The following is an 11,622-nucleotide window of genomic DNA, read 5'->3' on the forward strand; positions in this document are numbered from 1 at the left end:
AGGAGCAGGCCAGTCTACTGGAAGAGTCCCTGGGAGGGAATCCCCTGTTTTTCCCTTGGAAATAACTTGGAGAGTTTCTCTTTCTCCTCTATTAGCAGTGATCATTGGAGTGGTAGTGACCTTCACCAGAGGAAGCACCTGCACGTGAGTTTGGGCAACAAGTAAAGAGAATATTGGACTTAGAGTCAGGAAGGATAACTTTTGAATCCTACCTCAGACATCTGCTAGCAATGTAACCCTGGGAAAATCATTTAAAATCTCTAAAGTCTCAGTTTCCTCATCTGTAAAAATGGAGTAAGAATAGCACCTTCCATTGGTTAGTTATAATGATCAAATGAAATAATATATGCAAAGTGCTTTGCAAACTTTAAGCTCATATAAATGCTAGCTAATATCGTTGTTATTAAAAGACATTTACCTAAGGATGATGACAACTTCATAGTCAAAGATGCCTTTTTTTTAATTGTTGTCTAAGTTACTGAGAGATTGCTGATGTGGGAGAAAGTTTTGAAGAGGGCAAGTTTTGGGGGAAAGATGAGGAGCTTAATATTTCTTATTTTCCCATAGATTAAAATTATTTTAAGAAGATTTGGGTTATTTCCTCATTGCCATGGAGGGGTATAGTTTTAGAAAAGATCAAACTTTTGATTAAACCATCGGATACTGATTTTCCCCCACTGTGGAGAATGCAAAAACCAGTCACTAGGTGGCATTGCCACCTCATCTTTATCTACAACGATGGCTAGCTCCTGTTATACTTGCATTAGCAGAATCCAGCTTCAATTTGTGATGCCTTCCATAAGTTTGTTGTGAAATATAGAACAGGTTGAGAAAGGTTTGTAGTGGTCGCATGAAAGGGAACGTATTTTGTCAGGATTGGCTTCCTCACTTGGCCACTTTGGCCCGATTGACGCATCCTCCACTTGCAATTCAACTTAAATTTCATTTCAACAAATATGTATTACACACTTACAATGTGCAAAATCATTATGCCTCAAGCTACGCAAAAGAGAGAAGAGATGTGTCTTAAAATCTAGTGCTAATTACTAGAACCCATGATCTTCAAACCTAGAGACAGATTTTTTAAAAAACATTGCATGCACATTTTACAGAACCAGTCGACGCAATGTATCAAAACAAAAGAATAAGAGCGGTCTCTTCAACAACAAGTTTGTTTATGTCTTCTTCACCTTGTCAGACCATTTTTGAAATTAGACTGTAGTGACATTTACTTCCTTTAAGAGTGGTGGCATTCTAAAGTGTTTGGACTTAGATAAAGAGTACGTATGTATGTCATCAGGCTGGCAGTTCTTTGTCAGCTCAGTTCACTCCTTCTCCAAGCTCTCCTCTTTGAGTTATATTTAATCTTATTTCAAGTTTTAATATGAATCTACTGAGGAATTGGACAGTTTTGCCTCTGCTTCCTTGCAAAAATCCTCTTGATTCTGAAAGTCTTGTGGGAAGACATGTTGAAGAAGTCACTGCTCTGTCAGTATCACAATGGCTGAACCAGCTGAAAAAGGGCAGTGAAAGATATCTTTATTCATTAGACAGCTAGATCACTCTCCTAGACTGGAGCTCATTTCCAACCCTCTCCCCACCTTCATTTGCACCTTTGTGATGTGAGGGCCTTTCTGTGGGAGGAGTGCTCAGGATAGATAGTACTTGGCTCATCTTGAGGTCTTGGATCTGGCAGACAGGGTAGTAAATGTATGTATTTTATTGTTCACAACATTCACATCAAACTTTGGCCTCAGCCAAGGCAAACAGGATCTTACCCTTGAGGAGGCAGCTTGTCATAGAACAAAGGTCACTGGATTTTGTGTCTGAACACTGGGTTCAAACGCTGGCTCTGCTACATCCTGTCTTACTCAGGAAAAGGTAAATTTCTAAGTCTTAGTTTTCTTATCAGTAATGTAGGGGGTGGGGGATAGGAAGGGAAAGTTTAACTAGGTGATAGATGAGCTCTATTTCATTACTATATCTGTGTTCCCTTTCTTTTACTGGGTCTTCCCTCTCGGCTCACTTATCCAACATTTCTAGAAAACTGGGACAATGATAATGGGTGAGTGAGAAATAATAGAGATGAAGTTAAGATTTTGAGAGAGAGACATTTTAACCAAAATTTCCTTGATAAGATTTGACACGGTGTCTGTAGACACACAGACATGATTTATAAATGATATGTAAATATGCTCAGGGATTGGATAATAGATTTTGGGAAAATTCTGGTGAAGACTTCTCATTTATAAATGGAGATAATGATATATGCCCTAACAAAATCTTTTTTAAAAAACATATTCCCACATTTCTTTTTGTGAAAGAAGAATCAGAAAAAAGGGAAAAACCATGAAAAAGGAAAAAAAAAGAGAAAATAGTGTGCTTCAATTTGCATTCAGACTACGTAGTTTTTTCTCTGGATGTGGATAGCATATTAAATCTTGAGTCTTTTGGACTGGTCTTAGATCATTTCATTGCTGAGAAGAGCTGTCAGAGTTGGTCATTACATAATGTTGCTGTTGATGTGTACAATATTCTCCTGGTTCTGCTCACTTCACTCAGGATCAGTTCATGTAAGTCTTTTCAGGTTTTTTTGAAATCTGCCTGCTCATCATTTCTTATAGTACAATAGTATTCCATTACATTCATATGCCACAACTTGTTCAGACATTCTCCAATTGATGGGCATCTCCTCAATTTCCTATACTTTGCCACCGCAAAAGAGCTGCTATAAATATTGTTGTACATGTGAGTCTTTTTCCCTTTTTATGATTTCTTTGGGATACAGACCTAGTAGTGATATTGCTGGATCAAAGGTTAGTTTTATAGTTCTTTGGGCATAGTTCCAAATGCTCTCCAGAATGGTCGGATCAGTTTACAACTCCACCAACAATGCATTAGTGTTCCAATTTTCCCACATCTCCAACATTTATCATTTTCTTTTTTTGTCATATTAGCCAATCTGATAGGTGTGAGGTGGTACCTCAGAGTTGTTTTAATTCACATTTTTGTAATCAATAGTGATTTAGAGCACTTTTTTTCATGTGACTATAGATAGCTTTAATTTCTTCATCTGCAAACTGCCTGTTCATATCTTTGACCATTTATCAATTGAGGAATGACTTGCATTCTTATAAATTTGACTCAGTTCTCTATATATTTTAGAAATGAGGCCTTTATCAGAGACACTGACTGTAAAAATTGTTTCCCAGCTTTCTGCTTCCCTTCTAATTTTGGTTGCATTGGTTTTGTTTGTGCAAAACCTTTTTAATTTTAATGTAATCAAAATTGTCCATTTTGCATTTCATAATGCTCTCTGTCTCCTGTATGGTCCTAAATTCTTCCTTTCTCCATAGATCTGACAGGCAAACTATTCCTTGCTCTCCTGATTTGCTTATGGTATCATCCTTTATGTCTAAATCATGTACCCATTTTGACTTTATCTTGGTGTACAGTGTAAGATGTTAGTCTATGCCTAGTTTCTGTCATACTATTTTCTAATTTTCCCAGCATTTTTTCAAATAGTGAGTTCTTATCCCAGAAATTGGAGCCTTTGATGCCTTAGATAATTCACTCATGGGGGCTGCTAGGTGGCACAGTGCATACAGTACCCAGTTTAGAGGTAGGAAGACTCGACTCATAATCCGGCCTCATACACTTATAGCTGTGTGACCATGGACAACTCACTTAAATCTGTTTGCTTCAGTTCCTCATCTATAAAATGAGGTAGAAAAGGAAATGGCAAACTACTCCAGTATCTTTGCCAAGAAAACCCCAAAGGGGTCACAAAGAGTTGGATGTGACTGAAAAACAACTGAAAAATACACTCATGTGAGAAATCCATGTTGCAAACTTTAAAGCTGTATAGAAAAGGGGATTATTCTTTATGTGAAGTCATCTCCTTATAATGGAAAGATCCATAGAATATTATGGCTGAGAGTGAACTTTCAGATCATTTAGACCAGAGTTGTCAAACTCAAAATAGCAACAGGAGCCACTCCACTGTGGGCTGCATATTGACCTAGTTTTATTATTTATAATTTATTACATTTTATTTATTTTGTTAAATAGCTCCCAATTAAATTTTAATATGGCTTGAACTACACTCAGGAGTTTAGTGGGCTTTATAAGACTTCTGAGCCTCATATTTGACACCTCTGGTTTAGACCATTCGCCTCATTTTACAGATGAGGAAGTTGAGGGTCAGAGATGTAAAATGACCAAGCTAAGGTCACTCGGTTAGTAACTGAGCTCAGACTAGAAGACAGGTCTCTGGCTTCTTTCTCTAGTACTCTTTTTATAACATCATCAGGAATCAGAAAGTACCAGTTCACATCCTGGCTTTCTGCCAATAACTAAAGTTGTAATGACCTTGGGCAAATCACATCTGTTTCCACATTTATAAAATGAATTGATTGGGCCTAATGACTTCTAAGATCCCTTTTGGTCCTGATGTTGCAAGGCAACTCTATTACTACTGGACAGCTTCTCTGTGGCCTTGCGGGCACAGGTAGGGAGCTCCCTTGGGCCCATAGCTCTGCCTATAACAACCAGTGCCAAGAAGCAGAAATTGCAACTGGAAGAAATAGCCCTATGTTTCATTTCACTTAGAAGTCTTATTTTGCTCATTCAGCACAACATTGTAGTGACTGTCTTGTTTTTGTTTGTATCCTGTGGGATGTTGCTTCCCTTTCACTTAATTATCTGATAGGCAGACATTGCTGTAAAAATTTGAGCTTAAATGCATTCTGTAAGGTAATCTTGACTGGATGGAACATCCCTATCTTAGGTGTTTTGATTAAAATGTGCAATCTTTCCCTGAGCTACAGCATGTCTGAAAATAATTGCACCTCTAGTGAGAAAGCAAACAGCATCTTCTCCCGCACAGCTCACAAGATAAATGCTGTGTGCGTCTGGTGAATATCTGACAATCCCTAACTGCCAGACAAGTAGTAGTGCGGAAGAGGTTAAGGATGCTCCTGGATGCTGCTCAGTTCACCTCTCTTTGCTGGGAAGTTTTATTTACCAGGAGTGGATAGAAAACATAGTTCCTCTGAACTGCTTCATTTTTCTCATACTTGTACCCTACCCCCGAGGAAGAGGAAAAAAACTAGCTAGCAGCCTCCAGCAACTTTGCTCAGCTGTTAAAAGTATCTGAAATATAGCCAGAAGGATCCCTACGCAGATGGGAGCATAGCAAGAGCCTTTCCAAATGAGGGCAGAGGAAGAGAGGGGAAGAGGCCTCTAGAGGGCAGCATGCTGTGGTAGGGAGAGTGAAGGATTGAGATTCAGGAAAACTGAGTTTCCTAATTAGCTGTGTGACTTTGGGCATATCGCTTTCCATCTGCAAGTGTACAGTATGGACAAAGGACTAGAGGATATGTTTCAGCTGCAAAATTCTACACATCTATGAAATAAGTGTGCTGTTCTCCATCTCCAGCTATGCATTTCATAGATTATGCTGACTGTGAAAAAGTGTGAGATACTCTTTGCCCCCTCTCTTGAACACAGAGATAGGGAATGGGTTTGTTAATTTATTCTGTGTCATCTATACATTCTTATGGGCAGCCAGATGGTGAAGTGGTTAGTGCTAGGCCTGGAGTCAGAAAGACATGAGCTCAAATTTAACTTTAGATATTAAGTAGCTGTGTGACTCTGGATAAGTCACTTAACCTTGTTTGCCTCAATTTCTCATGTGTGTAATGAACTGGAAAAGGAAATGGCAAGCTACTCCAGCATCTTTGCCAAGAAAAACCCAAATGGGATCACAGAGAGTCAGACATGACTGCAATGATACAACCAACATTTCTTACACCAAACTTCTCCCTCCAACAATTCCTCATAGTGTAGACATTACTATTTATTCTTAAAGTTTAAATATCACCCTTTGAGATCAGAAATGATTAACTGTCTTCCTAGGACCAACCCAGAGAAGCTCATCCCCAGAAGGCTAGGCACCAGATGATTCTCTTTTTGCCCTGCATGCATTTGTGATGGCCATTTCATGGAGTGGAGCCTACTTACTCCCTCTTCGCCGAAGTCTGTGTGGAACTTGGGCACTGCATAAAGAAGAAAGCAGCCCTTTTGCATCTCTGCCCCAATTATGACTTTTCTCACTTAGAAGCAAAGAATTGCAAGCTGGAGCAGAAAATTACAGAGTTAGGGCAAGCCTCCTACATGTGATTGCAAAACATAAAACTTTCCTTTTCCCCTAAAATTTGTGACATGGTAGAAGGTTGGTAGTCATGTTACCTCTCCCAAGTGGAAGTCCCAAGTGGAAGTCCCAAATGCAACGTTATTTCTTTTTTATCTTCTAGTATTCTTCCTACTTCAGGAGAATCCAACTCCCTTATTTTATAGATAAGGAAACTGAGGCCCAGAGTGGGGAAATGGCTTGCCATTGATAGCACCTACTAAGAAATAGAGCTGAGACTAGAATCCAGGTCTTCACTCTCACTCTTAATCACATTCTCTTCCTGAATCACTATAGAGAAATGGAACAAATACTTATTAAGTACTGATTATGTGCCAGGCACTGACCTAAACCCTTTACAACAGCCTTGTAAAGTAGGTGCTATTTTACATTTGTGGAAATTGAGGCAAATGACTTTGCCCATGGTCACCCACTAGGGAGTATCTGAAGTTGGATTTGAATGCAGGCCTTCCTGATTCCAGGTACAGTATCACAGTTTCTGCTGTGCCATCTACCTGCAACCCAGGCTCACAAGCTAGGTGTCATGCTTGACTCCTCTCCCTCTCAACACCTCCACCCCATCCAATCTGCCATCAAATCCTATTGATTCTACCATTACAACATGTCATGTATATTCTCCCTTCTCTCCTCTGCCACTGCCACTAGGTCTTCATCACCTCATCCCAGGCCTATTGCAATAGCCTTCTGGTTGATCTCCCTTCCTCAAGTCTTTCTCCACTCAACTCCATTCTCCACTCAGCTGTTCTTAGAACATAAATTTGACCATGTTACAGCCCTAGCCAGTAAACTGGGACTGAATACATGCCTATTTCCAGGGTCAAATATAAAATGCTCTGTGTGGCTTTGAAATCCCTTCCTAACCTGATCTGTTCTTACCTTTTCTTATACTTTACTCCCTTCCACGTATTCTAAAATCCAGTGACACAGGCCTCTCTGCTGGTCCTCACACAAAACATTCCATCTCCTAATTGCATTTCACCTGGCCATCTCCCATGCCTGAAATTCTGTTCCTCTCCATCTCCCCCTCCTGGATTTCCTAGGTTCTTTAAATCTCACCTGAAATCCCACCTTCTACAAGAAACCTTTCCCAGTCCCCTTAGGCTAGTGGCTTCCCTCTGAGATTATCTTTAATTTATCTTGTATATGTCATCTTCTTGTTTATTCCCTCATTACAGTGCAAGCTCCCTGAGGCAGGGACTGTCTTTTGCCTCTTTTTCCCCAGTGCCCATTGCTTAGCTCATAGTAGGTGTTTAAGAAATTTGATTTATCTTGGATAGCAACTGTCTGTTAGTCATTCTGGTTCAGTTTCTTCCAAACCAAGAGTTACTCTAGGTTTTTGTCATCTGCAAATCTGATAAGTATACACTTGTGCATTTAAAAGATCATCAATAAATATTTGAAAACAATAACAACATTTTGCTATGAGTAGCATCTACATCTTTTCCACAAAATAGCATGATTTTATCAAAAGTCTTGCTAAAATCTAGACAAACTATTTTATCACGTATTTCTAAGGTCTACCAAAAATACCTAGTGTAAAGGGTCAGTGAACCGGGAAAGACATAAAAAGAGGAAAGATATGTAGCCAAAATTTCATTTTTAATTTGGCCCTAAGGAAGTTTTTTTTTTTGCTGTGGTTTTGCATGCTTCAGGCAGAAAAGATATGTTGACTTGTATTCTATTTTGGGTTTGCCTTTTGAGCAACTTGAGAGGATCGGAAATCTTGCCTCTCTTGACACTGAGGCTAGGCAGGGCTGAGTGAAGTGAGAGCCGAGATATTCCTGGAAGGATGTAGGGGGCCTTGCAGAGGGTTAGAGTCTCCGTTTGTGTGTCTAGAGCCAATGAGTATGAGCAGAGTTGAAAGTGGGACTAACTAGATCACACTTGGTACAATTGGGACTGGCTGGGCCATGAACCACAGCCAGAGTAAGACCAAGAGGTACCAACTCCACTGTCGTCTCACCCTTACTTCCAAGGAAATCTCAGTGAGTTACAGAATCTGCCAAATCCTTTCCTTATTTTCCCTTTTCTAAGAACTGTGGTCAGCCTGAGGGGAGGTGATTCCACATGTGTGAGGAGAATGAGAGAATTAAATTCTGTTGCAGCAAATACTGTAGGTTACTATTCAAAATAGAATAATATTTATGTAGGCTCTAAGGTATGCAAAGTATTTGTATATGACATCCGATTGCAATTCATTTAATTCTTACAATAACACTGCAGTAAATGCAATTTTATCCCTCTTTTACAGATGAAGAGACTGAGACAGAGAGAGGTTAAGTATCTGCCCAGGGTCATGTAACTAGTACAAGTCTGAGGCAGGATTCAAACTCAGGTCTTTTTGACTCTATTTATCTTGGGATATCAACTCTCTATCAGCCATTTTTGTTCTGGTCTTTCCATTCCAAAGGACACTCCACTTTTTGGGCATTTGTAAACTTCATAAAGATGTCATCTATACTTTAATCCAAATTACTGTTTAAAAAAATGCTAAGAAACTCATAACCTTGGTATAGATAAATCCCTGGAGACCTCCTTCTGAGTTCACATTGAACCATTAATTAATGCCTCTTCAACCAATTTTGAATCTGTCTTCTCATTTATTCCACATCTCTCTTTTTCCATAACACAAGATATTTTATCAAACACTTTCTAAAGTCTAGATAAACTATATTTACTATATTAAGCTTAGTAATTGTTGAAAAAAAAAAGAATATACTATTTGTCTGCTATCATTTGCTCTTGAAGTTGTACTCTTTTTAAATATCACTTGCTTTTTGGAATGTCCTTCTGTGTATGTACCTTCCTCATTCCCTAATCCTCAATTCCTTCAACCATAAAATGAGAGGGTTAAACCTTATGACCTCTAAGGTCTCTTCTCTTATCCTATGAGCCTTATATCCATATATGCAATCAGCATATAAATTCTCTGCCAGCACCAATGTAATTAAAGTGACTGCCCCTCTGCCTTTCCATGTACCCATGGGCTGCTCTTTCTTGACTTCATCCCTTCAAGGATGCCCTTGAATTTCGTTTTAACCTTATTTCATTTACATAGAAAAAGGTCCCCTAGGGATGACGCATATTTAGGTAGCACTTGTATTGAAGCAGTATGACGTAATGAGGCAGTCTGATGTGGGGAGAGCTTTGAAAAAAGGAAGGTTGTAGAATGGGAGAAGTGGGTCCAGTTGGCTGTGGTGAGAGACAAAATCAGGAAGGAAGGCATTGGCTGGATCTTTGAAGATTTAAAAAAAAATCACAATTAGAAATTTACATCCTTTAAAAAATAATTAGCTTTTTTAACCCTACATGCAATATAATGGCTTCTCAGGTCCATGTGGTTCTTCTATCTACTGCCTTAGAGAGTTTATATTAAAATAAAAGTTAGGAATATTACCATAATTTCTCTGAGCTTCTAAGTAAGAAAAATCTCTAATAGGTAGAGGCTTAGTTCTCTACCTTAATTTAAGTTTATATACATAATATATATATATGTATATGTATATATATAGAGATACATATCTCTATATCTCTATATATCTCTTGCTAATCCCTAACTACTTATTGTTTGAAGCAAAATGCAGGTAATTAGAAACATTTTGCAGAGTATTCTGACTATGAACAGATAGAAACTGGTAAAGTTGGGAAAATAGCAGACCTTTCCTTTGAACTTCCCTCAGATCTTGAGGAGAAGGATACAACTAGTGAAGTCAGCCTGAGTCTTCTGCTCTGAGATGTTTATAAAGTCAATGACCTTCATTAGCTTTTCCCTTCTTAGTCCTATGTTCTTTTTCTCCTTTTGCTAGTTGTCCCATGTTGTCAATTCTCTATAGCTCAGCTCTTGATATCCCCATTCTAGGCCCTCCTACAAGAACCCTAAAATGAAAACTCCTAGGAACATCAGATCCCAAACCCAGAACTTTCAGGTTAAAAAAAAAATAATGCAAGAATCTAGAAAGGAAGAATTCAAGTAACCAGGAGAAATAGTCAGGATCAAGCAGAAAGCTTGATTTTCTACTTGATATTCTGATATATATTCTGATAATTATTTTCTGAATACATATATGTATATATTTTATTTATCTTTTATTTTCTTTAATTTTTTCAATGAACAAAAAATCCATTTATTTACTCTCATACACCCCACCCCTAAATGAAAGAGAAAGAAAAACTAAACCTTTGTAACAAATATGCATAGTCTATTAAACAGATTCCTGAATTGGCCATCTCTAAATATGTGTGTGTATGTATGTGTGTGAATATGTGTGTATGTGTATATATGTGTGTGTATATGTGTGTGTGTGTGTGTGTGTGTGTGTGTGTGTATATCTTAACATGCACCCTGACTCTATCACCTTTTAGGAGATGAGTAGGATGTTTCATCATGTGTCCCCTGGAATCATGGTTAGTCATTGCATTGATTAGAGTTCTTAAGTCTTTCAAAGCCCTCTTTACAATGTTGTTGTTGTGTAAATTGTTGTTCTTGTTCTTTTCAGTTCATTCCTCATCAGTCCACACAGTTTATATGTTCCCAGCTGCTGGGAGGTAGGGGAGGAGAGAGCAGCAAATGCCATTAATTCAGGTTCTGTCTTGGCATGAAATGAGGTGCTCAGAAGTCCTTGAACAGTTAACAAAAAGGTTTACTTTGCTCTAATAAAGTAAGGATATGTGATATGGACACAGTGGCACTTAGCTTCTCTGAATGCCTCTCCTCCCTCCCTTTCCCCATCTCTATATAGAAATGCATCTGATCAGCCGGGAAGGGTTTGGTGACTCCCCATAGTCTTAAGAAATTCACCAAGTTTAAGGAGTTCCAACTCCACCTAAGAGGGACTTTTTTATACCCTTAGGTAACATGGAATGGAAAGGGAGAGGTCAATCAAGTTCCAAGGACAGCTTTATTACCTTTAAGGGAAAGCTAATCTCTATCACACTAGGGTTCTATCATACCAGTTATCTCTAAAATTGTCTCCTTCATCATTTCTTACAGTACAATAGTTAGTATTCCCTCATGTTCACAAACCATAACCTATGTAGCCATTTCCCAAATGATAAGTACTCCCTGAGTTTCCAGTTCTTTGCTACTAAAAAAGTGCGTATGGGTCCTTTTCTTCTTTCACTTCTGTCTTTGAGGGTGTAGATATAGTAGTGATTTCACCTGGTCAGAAAGAATGAACAATATATTAACATTTTTGGCATAGTTCCAAACTACTTTCCAGCATGGGTGGACAAGGTAATTTTTGTTAACTTTTTCAAATTGAAGGGTATGAAGTGGAACCTCAGACTTACTTTAATATATATTTCTCCAATTAATAAGTCATATGGAGCATTTTTTTGTGTGGCTATTGATAGCTTGGAGTGATATATATTGACCAATTATCAATTTGGGAATGGATTTTATTGTTTTA

The 11,622-nt window shown here is 38.4% G+C and overlaps 1 pseudogene; it reads right to left on the reverse strand.

Annotated features, from left to right (window-relative positions):
* Positions 1 to 1,315: 1,315 nt before the first annotated feature.
* Positions 1,316 to 1,468, reverse strand: LOC118847034 (annotated as a pseudogene).
* Between the last annotated feature and the right edge of the window lie 10,154 nt (positions 1,469 to 11,622).

Source organism: Trichosurus vulpecula, chromosome 4, assembly GCF_011100635.1.
Source record: "Trichosurus vulpecula isolate mTriVul1 chromosome 4, mTriVul1.pri, whole genome shotgun sequence".
Classification (NCBI taxonomy): Eukaryota; Metazoa; Chordata; class Mammalia; order Diprotodontia; family Phalangeridae; genus Trichosurus; species Trichosurus vulpecula.